The 15,528-nt window shown below is 33.2% G+C and overlaps 1 long non-coding RNA gene across 3 annotated transcripts in view; it reads left to right on the top strand.

Moving 5' to 3' along the window:
* LOC134759198 (uncharacterized) overlaps window positions 1-15,528 on the top strand; it is a 678,818-nt gene that overhangs the window by 411,637 nt on the left and 251,653 nt on the right. For all 3 annotated transcript variants that reach the window (XR_010135158.1, XR_010135157.1, XR_010135156.1), the window contains exons 3-4: window positions 444-540; window positions 13,389-13,469. This is a non-coding gene — a long non-coding RNA (uncharacterized lncRNA). The remainder of the gene's footprint in view (window positions 1-443; window positions 541-13,388; window positions 13,470-15,528) is intronic.

Below are 15,528 nucleotides of genomic sequence, written 5' to 3'. Positions count from 1 at the left end.
AAGAACCAGTCTTAGAAATATGTGATGGTGCTCTTTTAAATAGCTTAAATTATTGTGTGCTTGTTTTACTTTGTCCTTGTTTTGTTGTATATAATTTAAGCAAGTGAAAGAAAATTGTTTATCTTCATACTGAGTTTCCAAAACTGATACTTGCATTTAACATTTTTTTTGTTGATGGAGAAAAAAGTTAGTTGTTTTTCTCTGAAAAGTTTGGCACAGTACCTATCACATTTTTGATGCTTTTGGTTGCAGCTCTGTCATTAGAATGCTAGCAATTAGACATATGCAGTGAGTAACTTTACTTTAATACAGTGGTTTGAATTGAAGTGCTGCAGGCAGTATCTACTAGACACCAAATCAGCTTTTTCATTCGTGACATGTTAGAGAGAATGATAGGATTTTACAGTCTAAATATCCTATTAACAAATCCTTTTGTTGTTTAGTTACAGAGCTTTCACTCCAGCATCTGAAAGAGGCACCAACTCCTGCTAAATCTTGAGAATTGACACACTGAAGCCTTATCTTCAGACTCTGGAAAAGGTGATGATTAAAATAAACTACTTTATTAAGACATAGTGCTAGAGAGTAAAACTATTCAATCCCTCTAGGCCCAGGGACTATAGCAGAAGAGGTGGGTTCATGAAATTGTAAGGGCCGATTTTAAGGGATAAGATTAGTTGAGAGGTTTTTTTATAAATTAAAAATTAATATCAAAAGCACACTGATGAAAGGCCAGCATCTAGGCTCGTGTGTTGAAATAACAGGGTTTTCTTAGAGCATTTATTTGTTCTTTAAAAGAAAATTGTAAAAGGTAATAAAGATTTATGAAAATTGTACCTTATGGTCAAACTGATTAAAATTAGATAGATTTGTTTACAGGTTTTATTAAAATTAGCTTTCACATTAATAACATACATACAAAGGACAATTTGTTTTTTTGAACAAAATTTTAATGTAAGTGATAATAAAAGATTTTTCTTTATCTTGTGAGTAAAAATACAGAAGAAAAAGAAGAGGGAGAGGGAGAGACAAATTCAGTAGGCCTCATGCTGTCTTTATTAACGACACTGAGTTTCCTCTCTATAAAAGTGTAAACGTTTCTGTTTTATCATTTTGGCTAAATGAATGACTATTTTATAGTAACCTGTGATCCTATTTGGTGATATCAAGTGCCTTAAAGCCTTGATTTTTGCCAGAATTTTCAACAGCAAAATTTTGAGTTCTAAATTCAGTCTTTTTGACCTCAAACTAACTTTTATGGGTATTGCCATCCCCCAAAGTCCAAGAGAGATATATTATGCTTATCTGGTATGTTAGAACTCCAAAGGAAGCATTGTAAAATGTGAGGTGGTCTTTAACATTCTTTGGGTTATATTTCTGTATGTGTTCCAGGATTTTATGACATTTCTGAAATTCTGATATGTCTTAATGTATGTTGTCAGTAATGATTATGATTATTATGTTAAATTATTGTATGTCACAGAAACAACCAATTTTTCTTGTCAACTTGATATGCTTAGGCTTTGTGTCCCCACTCAAATCTCATCTTGAATTGTAATCCCAGGTGTTTAGGGAGAGACCTGGTGGGAAGTGGTCGGATCGTGGAGGTGGTTTCCCTCATGCTGTTCTCATGGTAGTAAGTGACTTCTCATAAGATCTGATGGGGTTTTTTTTTTTGAGACGGAGTCTCGCTCTGTCGCCCAGGCTTGAGTGCAGTGGCGCGATCTCGGCTCACTGCAAGCTCCGCCTCCCAGGTTCACACCATTCTCCTGCCTCAGCCTCCCGAGTAGCTGGGACTACAGGCGCCCGCCACCATGCCCAGCTAATTTTTTGTATTTTTAGTAGAGACGGGATTTCACCGCGTTAGCCAGGATGGTCTTGATTTCCTGACCTTGTGATCCGCCCGCCTCGGCCTCCCAAAGTGCTGGGATTACAGGCGTGAGCCACCGCGCCCGGCGAGATCTGATGGTTTTATAAATGTTAGTTTTTCCTGTGGTGACACACACTTGCGCTCTCTCACCTGCTGCCATGTAAAATGTGCCTCTTCCCCTTCCGCCATGATTAAGTTTCCTGAGGCCTCCCCAGCCATGCAGAACTGTGAGTCAATTAAACCTCTTTCCTTTATAAATTACCCACTCTCTTGTAGTATCTTTATAGCATTGTGAGAATGAACTAATACACAGCTGCATCTTTACTTATAACTGTCCTAGGACTTTTATCATCCACAATTATTCTTTTCTGTTGATTCTTCTCAAAAAGTGACTTATAATCATCTGCAGCCCAGGGCTTCCTTCTTCAGGGGAGTTCATGAAAAGGTCTCTAGAATGCAGGTTTCTGATAACCCTAAATGTTGCGCCATGAGATTAGAGAGAAAACTTTCAGGACTGTAATTGAATGGCTGATGTGTTTATAAAGATTCCTAATAAAATATGAAGCAGAGCAGAAGTTGATTGCATGGACTGAACTAATGAATAACTGAAATAATTTTTATGGCTTTTTTCTTGTTTGAAATGTTGCTGATTCTTTTTGCTTTGTTTCTCAGAGGCTGGATCATATTTTTCTTTTGAGCTATTTATAGACTTTAATGATCGAGTAGAGTATACTCTTGTAAACAGAAGTTGAGGCCTATTTCTCTTTCCCTCTGCCTAATATCTAGAATTTGTAAACTATTTATGAATATTATTAATTCATGGCAATGTGCTTGTTCACATATGTTTAATAAGAACCTATGGGATGCAGTTGGGGGAACTGGTTTTCTTCCGAAGGCTTTAACTGAAATGGCCTTGTGAGAGGTTCCAGCAAAGACAATTTAGGAGAACCTATATGGACAATGATTCTTGTTGCAGTTTGTATAGGTAATCAGGCCAAGTATATGGGACTAAAGCTTATTTGGCAGGTGGGCTGGTCTTGTGATTTGTCTTTGGTGGCAGTAGGATACTGGAGAGAGAAAGATTGTGTTTCAAAAGAAAACTATAGTAGTAGATTAACCTTTGTTTCCTGGGTAGCCACGTGGACAGCCATGGCATGGAGCTGCCCACAACACCCTCCTCAGCATGAAGCAGCTAAAAGATTGCCAGGTGGATTCCTCATGATTGAGGAGTTGAAAAATAGAAAGGTAGGGGTGAATTGAAACTGACCTAATTGTCTCACAGAACTTATGTTTATAGCTTCTGTTGAATACACATAGAAATGGATTCTCCCAGTCTTGAAACTTGAGAAAGTTCCTTTGTTTTATTCAAGTTTCTTTCTCAGGAAACCAACCTTCAGGCCTTCTAGATAGTATCATGGAATTGAAGTTTACTAGGTCACTGCATCTGGACAATAAGATGCTAGACCCTTCACCCATCATGATTACCTATCTGACCACCTGCTTTGTGTTGACCAAATTATCTTTCTTACCCTTTCCTAATTCTTGTTTTTCTACATGTAGTTACATTTCTGTCATATAATGCCCTAATTTTAGTCAGTCAGGGAGATGAATTTGAGACTGAACTCCCATCTCCTGGGCTGCAGCACCTGAATAAAACCTTCTTCCCTGGCAGTACTTGTTTCAGTGATTGGCTTTCTGTGTAGCAAGCAGCAGTATCTAGACCAAATCTGTGATGTTTCAGTAATAGAAAGAAAAAAAGAATTCATTTAAGTTGCAGGGACTGAAAGAGTACAATACCCTGGGATTTTGTTTTCTGGCTAGAGTTTGAAAACAGAAGCTTTATTATGTGTTCAGCAACCCTAATATAAGGGAAAGAACAAGTAGATTGGAAGCATAATTCTCCTAGAAGTTTCCTTGGACCCTGAGAAGGGCATAGATTAGACATAAACATTTCTGTGTGCCCAGTAATGAGGAAGAAGTAAGTTGGTAGAAGTAAACTGGTAGACAGATCAGATGTGAGCATGTATGCATGAGCACAGTTAGAACATCAGAGTGATGGCTCTTTTGAAGGATCTGTGAGAAGTCTAAAGGTGTGATTACACAACTGATTGCCATCTGTTAGTTCCAACACCGGATATCAAGAGAATAAAGTATAAGTGTTATGATTGGCCACTTCGAAACAACTAAAAATGACATGAGCTCCATAGTCACTGCCACTTACCTGCATGAGTGATGGTCTGTAAACTTCACCTCTCTGCTTGGAGAGGAAGGAGAAAATCTTTAAATTGAGGAATGGGCTTCAAAATTTAAAAAAGTATATAATCCATTGAGACTTGGATTTTTCTTTTTAAATTCTAAATGGGCTTTTTACTTTCATATCTAAAAACACACAAATTTTTGCTGCTGGGGTGAATTTCATTTAGGAAAATAAAGACAGAATCATTCTTGAATTCTGTAAACAATCATAACTTAAAAAAGGATGCCTACTACCAATATTTTTATCTTGGAAGAACTTATTGGAGTGAAGAGAAAGCAAAGAAATAAAGGAGAAAAGTGAAAGAAGCAAGCAAGCAAACAAAAGAATCCCTGCAGCTACAGATACCAAAAGAGTAATTTTTAAAAACTGCATCTGTATTAAGCTATATATCTTAACACTGTTATATTGTTATATTCTGTCTTTCCTTGCTATGTTTATAGTTTCAGTTATATGAAACTATATTTGAAACAAAATCATATACTATAATTTGTTTGTAATAAAGAGTGAAATGAGAGAATAATGTATATTTTCATTTTACATGCTCGATCAGTAATAAAACCAGGAAAGGAATGAGTACATTATATGAAAGGATTTATGTGGGAAGTATATTATTCTTATTTCAAAATTCTTTCGGAATTAAGCTAAATAATTTTTAAAGTAATAGTATTGACAATAAATCCTGTTTTTAACTTTTGTATTTATATGTATATACTAAGCTACATGGGTTCATATATATTTTTCTCTCAGTATCTATAGACACACAAATAAAGATAATATATTTTTTAAAAGTTTATATTATAAAATATTGTATTTAAGCCTTTCCTTAATAGGCTTGGTCCAAAATCTGCTAATATTCTCTTGAGGCTTTATTTTTTTATATCAGCTAAATAAAAATATAATATACATTAATACAAGGAATTAACATAATAGGCCTTTAATAAGTCTATACCAGAGTTTGAATTCGATGGTAATCATTTTTTTAATTGAAGATGAGAAATTGGCTCTTTATGTGTCCTATTATGCTGACATTTTCTTCACATGACCCTAGGTTAGTTCCCTTGAAATTCCCAGCTCCTATGCTTTGCCATTATTCAGTATATGAAGCTTTAAAGCAGCTTAGTATTCTCTTAAATCATTCTGTCACTTGAGATCCACCCCTAATTCCTCACATTTTACTCATTAATGTGCAGCCTTTCTAGTGTAATAAGTCCTAGGGAAATTCACACTCACATGTTCCCTTTTCTATGTTTCTCTCACTTATTGGAAAAGTTTTCTGAAATTTGCCATTTAAGTAGGTAGCAAAATTTAAAACCAGAGCTATTGAAATGTTGACAATGACTAAAATTTGTTTAAAATACTTACATAAAAAATTCTTTTTACCTGTTTCCCAATTATAAAAAAGTGAAATGAGTATTTTTCTAACTTCAGTAAGTTCATCAACTATTACAAAATTTAAATTATCAAAATCTGTCCCCAAAGCACATTATCAATATTAGTATTTTTCCCTGCTAGACATTTCCCCTCTTTCTGATGACTAAGAAGAACTATATTGATTATCACAAACAAATATTTAAATATGATTTTAAATTTTTCTACCAGTACTATTCACTTGTTTAGTGGGATCTGAACAGATTTTTTCTAACAGCAGGAATATATTTGGCCAAAATATGACCAAATACATACTTAAAACATCAAAAGTGTAAAAAAAATAAGCTGGAGAGTTATTTGGTTGTTATGACTAGAGAAGTAGATTAGAAAAGGTTTGATTTTGTATGAGTGGTGCTATACTCTAATATCTTTCCCTAGAGATCTTCTAGCTTTGACTTGACTCTCCTCTTTACCTAGAACACTTAGGTATTTCTATGATTTTGTTGGGAGCACATCAAGGGCAAGAGATATTTTAAGCATTTCTCTGTTTGGCTCATAATGGGTGTTCCATAAATGTTGAGTGATGACTAAACAGACTCTTGAATGCAGAGAGGCTGAGTGATTACCAAAGGGTCAAGATCTAGAGGTCTCAGGATAGGTTGTTCATCTGGGATGGAGAAAGATTTGGGTCACTGAAGGCAAAGCACATCATCATTTTGCTTGAGGTTGGTGCAGGTTTTAGAATTGAATAGTAAAAATGGGAGGATAGAAAGAGAATGTTATATATGCTTTTTACTCTGCTAGACCATTAATGAGTGGTATTGTAATTACAATTTACAACCTTATTGAATAATGATAATAATATCTAACTTACACAGGAGCAAATGAAATGACAAGACTTGACCAGAATAATATTAGTGAAAGAGTCTTTCAGACTGTGTTTATTCTTCTTTCATTAGATAGTGCTTCTGCTTGTCAGTCCACTAGCAAGTGACAAAAGACTTTACTTCGTGAAAAATTTTTAGCATCACTGATACCAATATAATTAGTTATAGTTATATACTGCTTACTATTTGTAAACCATTTTTATAAAGCTTTAATATACATTATCTCAAATTATGTAACAACTCTATGAAGCTCAAAGGACAATTATTTCCACTTTATATATGATACAAAATTAAGTTGTAAAATAATAAAATAATTGATAAGTTTACATGCTGATAGTAGAATGTATTGAACTCAAATTAATATTCTAGTTCTAAATCTATTGTTCCCTTAACATCATATGAAGATCATTACAATAATTAAAGAGTACTATTAATTACATATTCTCTATTAAATATCTTCATCCTGGAAATGATCTCCTAGCATAATCTTATGCATAATTCCTGACTTTGTTTTATTCCCTCCTTATCTCCTCTTCTTCGTCCTCAGATATGTTATCTATTATGGCTCAATATCTTGGCTAATATCCATTAATGGTGGCAGCTATTAGAATATTTATTAAGTTACTATTGTTTTGCTTAAAGGAAGATTTATGCCTTCCATTATGAAATGTCATTTTGTGAGTCTAAATAATTGCCAAAGTTTACAAAAGTGTGTACATAAATAATAAACATTATATGTTTAAGATCTAAGCTAATTGACAGAAATAAGTGACTGTATTTCACTAGAGACCTCTTAGGAAAAAATAATCAGAGATGACATGAACATAATTAGGGTCCAATTTGTTTCCAGTATTTATTAACCTTAAGTGCATAGGCAGTGAGGTGAGTTACTTAAATCAAAAGGAAGAAGTGAAATAAAATCATGAAAGGTTAAAGGTGTAATATTCATATTTACTTGCTTTATAGAGAGCCAATTATGTGTCAGGTTGTGGGGATAGATAATCATTTAAGCTTTATAATATCTTCAAAACAGAAAACACATTTCTTTAAAATATAGATACTTTAATATTTTGCAAATAATGAAACTTAATCCCATTGAAGTGATATGACTTTCCCAAGGCCTTCTAAGTAGCAAATGGTAGAGCCACTCTCCAAACCTAGGCTTTCTGGTCAGCAAGACTATTTTCATTGTACTACATCATATTTTATCATATAATGGAAAGGCATAATAGGTGAGGTTTTTTTTTCTTATTCATCAACAGTTTGGTACAATTCATGAACCTGAATATTTCTCTCTTTCACTCTTTTCTTGATTAAAAACTCTTGTCTGTTCTTTACTTTGTTGCATGAGAGTTAATACACCCAAATGAGGAAAAGTTTACTTTCCTTGTACCTTTAGCCATAAAGTATTCTTTGATATTTCATAAGACTACATTCTTATAAAACTAAATTATACCGAATGGAGAAAACAAATTTATTTTGTCTGTTGCAGAAGAATTTACAGTAAATAGTGATGAAATTACCACATCTGTCAACTGGCTGCTGAGTATATATGTGAGATATTCATGCCATTTTCCCTCCTAAAGTAATATTTCCCATTGATTTATGGCTAAGTATATGACTAATAAGAAACTGCCAAATGAAAACACCTGAGCTGATAATTTAAGAAAATACTCAAAGTGAAAATAGAGTCACCAAAGCTTCACAATTAATGTAGTCATGGCTGGATAATTTTTAAGTAGTGAACACGCACACATTTTATTGTTTTACGTGAGGTGATGCAGGATATATAATACTGATTGAGCTCTGCACCAGTGAAATAGAGGCTTCTGGGAGAAAGACACATTTCACACCTCAGGGGCTTTTTGCAAACTGAAATTCATGCTTTTTTTTTTTGTCAGGGAATTCTGGTCCTAAAGGTTTATCTTTGTCAGATATATCCCATAAATGATTTTATATCTTGATTTTTAGTTCGGCTTCCTACAGAAAAATTAAAGGAATATTTGCATCAGATTATTTATTTTCTTATTTTTATTCTTTTAACATTTAGAACAATTCTGAAGCTAATATCAAGAAACTTTTTTTTTTTTATAAACTGAGGTGAATATGCTTTTACCCACTGGTGATCAGCAAGAAAAGGCCCTCTCTTTGTAATTCTTGGCTTGAATAATTCATTTTAGTATTTCTGTTTCTATCCTTTAGGAAATATTTATAACAAGCTTGCTGCACTTAGTAGCACTTCACATAGCTAATTACTGATATTACCATAGAAGCTAAAATTAAATTTGAAGCAGTAAACAACTTCTTATACAAGTATTTTTCATATGTTAAAGAATTCTGCAAGTATTCTGAACTTGAAATCTAACCTAGGTCTTTGTAGGAGGAATGTTGGGAGAACAATACACATTTATAATTAAAGCTGGAAAAGTAGCTTAAATAAAAGGGAAAGCATTTTGAGCTCTGATATTTATCTTCAAAATTATATTGGTGATTAGAAGTTTATTTCCTTTGAATACATTTCCATCAATGGAAAGGGCAAAGGGAGAAAAGAGCAGTGGAAAGAAGATATGTTAATGAATTAGACTTCTTAAAAAAGTGCTCACTATGTGCAAAATCATTCTGCTAATGCTTTATGATCTGGCTCTTATCTGAACCTATTTATGAAATGATATTAATGTGTTACATAGCAATTGAATCTCAAATTATTTTGTGGCTGAAAATATCCTCCTTCTCTCTGTTTTTGCATAGCTCCAGAGCTTTCAAACTTCAAGTGCTTAAGCTCCAACTCTTCCATTATCCATTTTGCTCCTCTCTCTCTCTCTCAAATCCCTGTTGAGGATCATCTCCATGTACTGGCAGTTTCCTCCAGTCCCTGTGATCATTTCCCTGTGATCATTTGAGGTGATTTAATGACTGGACAAATAAAGATAATTATTTGATAATGTGTTATTTCTCAGATAACATTTCCAATTAAATAGTAATTTTAGTGGGAATTTTAGCAAGTGGAATTAGTGAGAAATGCTCTTGCCACTCAAAATATACTGCAGGAAGCTGACGATGTTGTATAAACAGTCTTGTAGTTTAAAAACATTAACATGTTAATAAACAATATAATAACACATAATTGGGGTAAATTTCAAAGTAAGCAAGGTTCTATCATGACAAACTTTCCCCTCCTTCTAGATATCTGCTCCTGGCAATACTCTCCTTAGGCCATCTAGTCCCCTTCTGCACAGTTGATGTCCCCTGGTAATACCCACTTATTGTAGACTGCCCCATGTAGACCTTTTTTCCTCGGCTGCCTTCCTATCCTCAAGTTCACAGTCTGGTCGCTGCTGTATTCCAAGGCAGTGAAAAAAGACTTGTTGAACAGATGAAGGCTGTCATGGTTTTATACAATTGGATCAGTGTAGGTCAAAGCAAGAAAGCAAGGCTAGGTGAGATTTAGTGACTGGTAGGAAATGGTTATCATAGGAAATTATGCCTGTATGAGAGAAAGTCAAGTTCAGGTAATTCAGTATCAGTTGGATTGCTGAAAGGCAAGGAAAATATGCAAGCAAGGACATGCATAGTAATAAAGATGACTTTTCTGTATCATTTTAATAACTTGTGATGGCATCTTTTATAGCATTTATTACACTTCAGTAGAATTACTGAATTTCTTATCTATCTCCTTCAAGAGACACTGAATTCCTTGAGTTCATGGATTGTGCCTTTGGTCTTTGCATTTTCAGCGTTCACCATTTAATAATGTCAAGTAAATACATACATGTTCAATAATTATAAGTGAATTATTGTTTTAGAAAGATTTCTCTGCTGGAAAGATTCTTTTATTCTGTACTCTTTGAGACATTGCTTTGTCCTCTACTTGGAAACTTGACTTAGTAAGGCTTAAATGTTCATAATTTATACAATCATCAATCATACTATGTGTGTGTTGAGGGTGAGGGACCCTAGAGAAAAAAGTGACTCAATTCACATTTTGTAATAAGTTAAATCAGAAAAAGAAATTAGGGATTTGCCTTGAGCCTGGTTTTTCTGTTCCTCCAATAACTTTATAGTCAGGTAATACCCAGTGTTACATAACTTTCTGCTTAAAATAGTTAGAGTGAATAATTCAAAATGGAGAGTAATTATGATCTGCTGGGATTGGATTCAATAGTAAAAATTATAGTCTGCCAAAGTGACCCCTTGTATTTTCCTGCTTGTGTTCTCTATATCCTTACTCCCATTCACTTAGAATCAGATAACTCATGTCATATAAAATACTAATTTTGTTAATTCAAATAAATCCTTTTAAATTTGAGATTAGGATAATTTCTTTTATATATGTATATTTTTTTTTCTAGCAACAATGTACTGCCTGGAATATAGTGACCATAAGGGAATTGATAAGGCCTTTTAGATTATCTTCTTAACTAAAGTTAGTATTGGGTTTCAAGACTTAAGAGCATAATATTTCTTATGCAATTTAAAAGTGTTACTCTAAAAGAGAGAATTTAGTCCTGGAGAAAGAAAAACTCTTCTGGAGTCAGTGCTTCTAATATTACACTATGTTGCTTAGTCACCATTCTACTTTTTTATCCTTGTGTAAGGAAAATCATACCATCACTGGCATTGTAGAGAAAAGAAACCAAAAAATAATGGCCAAGGCAACTTTTTGAATATTTTAGAAATTAAATGATGAAGACAATAGGCAAACTATTAGTCTATTAAAATCCCTTTATAAAACTTGAACTCAGATTTTGAAAATTTTATAAAGTTGGATGTATTCGATCTACTTACCCAAAATTTAAAAACTTCACATGAAGATTATAACTAGAGTATGTAATTGAGTGTTTCCTGACATGTCTCCTTGAGATGCAATGTTGGATGAAGACATTTATACTGGAAATCCTACAAAGTATTTTTCTGTCCCCTAATAATACTATTGTGTTATTTATGTAAGAGCCATGATTGAGTAGGGACTAAATTTATAGTTAATATATTTTGATAGGGATACACTTTCCTAATCAATTTAAGGTTCTCAGTTCCTGAAAGATATAGATATGTTTTCTTATGTTTTTTGACCCATTAGGGATTTCAGCAGCAAAAAAAAAAAAAAAAAAAAAAAAAAAATTCAGTCTCTGAAAAATATACTGTTCTTAATTGGTGTGTAAAGTGCTACCTCTATACTCAACTCTACAAAGTGGAGGAGTAGTTTTGCCTAAAATGGAGTATAATGAAAGTTAAAGAAAATTTCAAATGAGTCTATAATTCTGCTTTTATCAGAAAAGACAAAAACTTCAGACTATGTGTCAGGATAAAACACAAGGGGAAACAATATGCTTTAAAAAAGTTCAAGTCTCACTTTACAAATCACCGAATATCAGATTTTTTTCTGGGAGATGTAAAAGATATTTCATCTAAGTGCATTGCGTATTGGAGAAAGAATGAACTGAAAGAGTTTTATTCAACTTGTTACAACATATTCGTGCCCTGGGAGACTCTTCTATTTAGATGAGAATGCATTAAAATATATCTGGATGGAGAGCAGAAAAATCAGAGGTAACTAAAAATCCATTTCTAGTGATTTTGGAATTCAGAAGGCTACTGTTTCTGCTTTCCCTTCTTTTCTTCCTTCACCTCCAAATCTCTTCAACATTTAATCAGGACATTCCATTTATTACAAATACTCTAGATTTGATAGTTTGTTAAAATTATATTGATTACCAAAGTATCTTTTTGTATCTTCATAAACTGGAGGTTCATTATGTCAGAAAATTGTGTCTCTCTATATAGCAATATATTATCACATGTGAAAACATGAGTTTGTAGCACAATTAATAGGTTATTTTCTTTGTTACTGCATTTTCTCATTGGTGATCTTGCTCTAAGTATTTCCCATTTAGTATTATAACTTTCCATCTTTAAAAAATAATTGTGTTGAAAGAATTCAGGTAATTTGTGCTTTAAAAAAGAATATCTTTTTAAAATGTCATATAATAAAGCATGAAATATTAAATACCTTGTTTAATTACATTTCTAATTAAATTTCTTCAGATACTCTATCTACTATATGGCACACAAATATAAAATGTCTGTGATTAAAATAGGTTACTGTTAATGTTAAAAGGATGCCTGCCTGTTTTTTAAAAAATATATTCAATAATTTTAGCAAATGAGGTGCCAAGTGGTCCAGATGTGTGTTTACATATTCCCCCACTCCCTGTCATCCCTCCATATCCATGGGTGATTGATTCCAGGACATTCCCTGTGAATACCAAAATCCATGGATGCTCAGGTCCTTTATATAAAATGACATAGTATTTGCATAGGATAACATAAGCATATCCTCCATATCTTTTAAATCATTTCTAAATTACTTATAATACCTCATACAATTTAAATGCCATGTAAATATTTTACATACTGTATTATTTATTTGTATTATTTTTTATGGTTGCATTTTTAATTTTTTTCCAAATATTTTTTATGAGAAATAGATTGAATCTGCAAATGTGGAAGGTATTATTCCATTTTCATGCTGCTTATAAAGACGTACCTGAGATTGGGCAATTTACAAAAGAAAGAACTTTAATGGACTTACAGTTCCATGTGACTGGGGAGGCCCCACAATCATGGTGGATGGCAAGGAGAAGCAAGTCACATCTTACATGGATGGCAGCAGGCAAAGAGAGAGAGCTAGTCCAGGGAAACTCACATTTTTAAAACCATCAGATCTAGTGAGACTTATTCACTATCATGAGAACAACACAGGGAAGACCTGCCCTCATGATTCAATTAGCTCCTCCGTGCACTCTCCCACAACATGTGAAATTATGGGAGCTACAAGATGAGATTTGTGTGGGGACACAGAGCCAAACCATATCACCTAGCCTATGGATACTGAGCAGGAGGGCCAATAGGCATGTTTGTATTTTTCTGGTATTTTCTATCTTTTGTGGTTTACCCACATGTAAAGTTATTTTTTAGCCATTAATTGCCACATATTGTCTTTTATCAGGCTGGAAGCTTATCATGGGCCTGGATCTTGTGTTATTCAAATGTTTTCACCGATGCCTACAACTGTCTTTGGCACATAGAAGTAAGTAAATGAATGCCAAAAGAAAGAATCAGTTTGTTCTCCTACATAGTGTAACAGATACTGGGAATTGACTTGCTTAGTGTGCATTGAGGAAAAGTAACATGACTGTGTCATATAAGTGGAAATGTGACCTTTTGGAAGCGTGATGGCCATGACATTCTATTTTTGTGGGAAAGCTTTGGTAAATTTCTGTTACCCAGTCCCAAATGTTATATGTCCGGAGCAGCAGGGGTAGAACAGTGGTGTTCTGAATTGTCCTTGGACACAAGGCTAGTCAGTATTTATGGCTGTTAGTATCCAAGTTCAATTTTCTGGCCCTTTCAGAGATTCTGAAAGCTACTTGATGTGTTTTCATAGACAGGTTTCTGCTTAATTAGCCCAGTTGGATTCTGTTGTTTGCAAATATGAACACTAATCAATAATCAGAAAGAGTGTAAAAATGTGATTACAGCAAATCTCTAGATCACCCTAAAGTATGAATTATTTTTCTCTTAATTGGAAGATGGGGAAGATGATAGAAATGTGGATGAATGAATGTGTTTTATTTTTGCATAAATTCTGACAAACAGGTTTCTGTTCTAAAGTGCAGAAATGCAGTTACTTTGTTCATTTGACATATTTTAATCACAGAATATGAATAGTAATGCCTCATATTGTCTGCATTTCTAACATTTCTTTAGTGCTTTCACATTATTTCATTTTATAGTTATAATAGCCCTAAAAAGTAGGTACTGCCCATGACTTCCATGCTAATAAGAGGAAAATTCAGAAGTAGATGAGAATGTCTCATTTTTAATTCATGCTCTATCTGAAGGTTTTTCTCTGCATGCTTACTTAGGCTATGATTGCCATTAAATATGTGGATGGCCATATAGCGGTGATGTATACGTTTGTTTCTACATTTATTTAAGGGTCAAAAATAGTGACTGTCTGGATGTTTTCAGCTTGAATGACAGGTAGCCTCTATACATTGATTACATTATGAACTGGATGTATGTCAAGTCATCTCTAAGATGTGGAAGGAGTGATAGCTTTAGACATTACTAAATCTATTTAGTTTTCAGTTTAGAAACATCTAGTAATAAAATTTTCAATTCTCAATATTATATTTCTTAAAAATTAAAAATATATTATCTAATTATTTTCATTTAGACCAATTTTATTTTAAAATGGTTAAGAGAAATGGTTTTTAAATCTTGTTGGTTCATATAGTCTCAGAAAAGGAGTGAATTCATTTCCCACTAACAGTGTCCTTAAAAGAGATGATGATATGATGTGAAACCTCCATTAATAATATTTGCACTCATCATTGCTATGAAATCATAATAATAAAATAAACGTATGGTAATAGACTTCTGTGCTCACCAGTGCATTATGGTGTTCCATGATAATTTGACAAGAGCTTTTCCTAAATTCTAAGATCTAACTTTGCAAAAATGTTTCTGTAACTTATGAATATGCTGTGTAATAAATTATAAAAAGTAGAAAATAGAATGTGAAAAGATTTTAGTTCCCAGTAATACTTAGAGGTCATATATTTTCATAAATCACAGTGTATTTTATGCTAGTTGAGGTAATATTTGGAAAGCATGCTAGTGATTACTCTTTATTTCTCAAGATTTTACATTTAAAACCAGCTTTGATCTGAATGGCATGGATTTTTTTTCCCAGAAAAAAACGCGTTTGATGGTACCGATGTCATATGTTTAAGTTTCTAGCTTGTATTTCTGAATAATTGGTTTCTCAGGTAAGAGGCATTCAGAAACACATTAATATTCTCATGTTACTAAGATGTGAATGATGCATTGTGATGGTAATTTCACAAAAGATGCCCCAGAGTTTTCGAAGAGCTAATGCCATCCAGCTAGTAATTAATAACATCCAAAAAAATGTGTAATATTTCACTTGATTATAAAGTACTTAAAAATAAAATTACTTCTGGGAAACAATATGAAAAAATGTACTGTTTATAAAAACATGCCTAAAGTTAGCAATGCTGAATTGGCATCATGTTAAAAATGTTTTTTTTTTAAATCTGTAGATATTGACACTGAGTTTT

Source organism: Gorilla gorilla, chromosome 1 (genome assembly GCF_029281585.2).
Source record: "Gorilla gorilla gorilla isolate KB3781 chromosome 1, NHGRI_mGorGor1-v2.1_pri, whole genome shotgun sequence".
NCBI classification, from domain to species: domain Eukaryota; kingdom Metazoa; phylum Chordata; class Mammalia; order Primates; family Hominidae; genus Gorilla; species Gorilla gorilla.
Note: the sequence above shows the minus strand (reverse complement) of the source record. Positions and strands in the feature narration are given on the sequence as shown.